This window comes from Melopsittacus undulatus, chromosome 1, assembly GCF_012275295.1.
Source record: "Melopsittacus undulatus isolate bMelUnd1 chromosome 1, bMelUnd1.mat.Z, whole genome shotgun sequence".
NCBI lineage: Eukaryota > Metazoa > Chordata > Aves > Psittaciformes > Psittaculidae > Melopsittacus > Melopsittacus undulatus.
In genome coordinates this window covers 146,322,831-146,323,646 of record NC_047527.1, presented here as the reverse complement: position 1 = coordinate 146,323,646, position 816 = coordinate 146,322,831, and positions in this window count along the sequence as shown.

The following is an 816-nucleotide window of genomic DNA, read 5'->3' as shown; positions in this document are numbered from 1 at the left end:
TGCTAGAGAGGCAGTACATTCTGGCAGAGTTTTACATACAGTTTCTGTGGCATCTCTGAATTTTGCGTGGTCTGAACGAAGCCTGTGTTGGGAGTCTTGTGCATGCACTTGTGACATAGGAATGGCACACCTTATACATACTGAAAAAGATATTTCTGAGTGCAGAATTAGAAGACTCATGGCAATGATGCTTCAGTCTGTGATGCCATTCCTGATCTGACAGTGAATTACAATTGTGTTCCCTCAGCCTTAACTTTCAGCTAGAGACTTATGCAGCTCTTCAATTGATCTGAAAGCAGAAAAAGAGATACCACCCACAGCTTCACTTGCTTTCTAGGATCTATACAAAGACTTGAGTGGTCAGTGCTCTCTGGGGCAGCTTAACAGCCTCTGGCCAGTCTTATCTGCACTGGAGGGATGATGGGAGTTGTGGGGCAGAGTTAATCATAGAATCATAGGATAATCTGCGTTGGAAAGGACCTTAAGATCATCTAGCTCCAATCCCCTGCCTTGGGCAGGGACACCTCACACTAGAATCCAAGATCCAAGGGCATGTCCAGCTGTTCATTTATTGATTCTTTGCAAAGCCTCAATGGCCAAGTTTAATGTAACACAGCACTGCACAACTGCTTGTTGGGGGCTGTCTCAGGTAGCAGAGATCAGGCTTTTTGCATTATATGAAAACTTTAACCTTGTTCTGACTGTGGTGAGCAACAGATTGCAGCAGTGTTTGTAATGATGGCAAAACTACCCAAGAGGAAAGCATGCCTCTGAAGTAAAAGGGTTAATGGCCTGCCCCCTTTTAAAGTGGTTGTT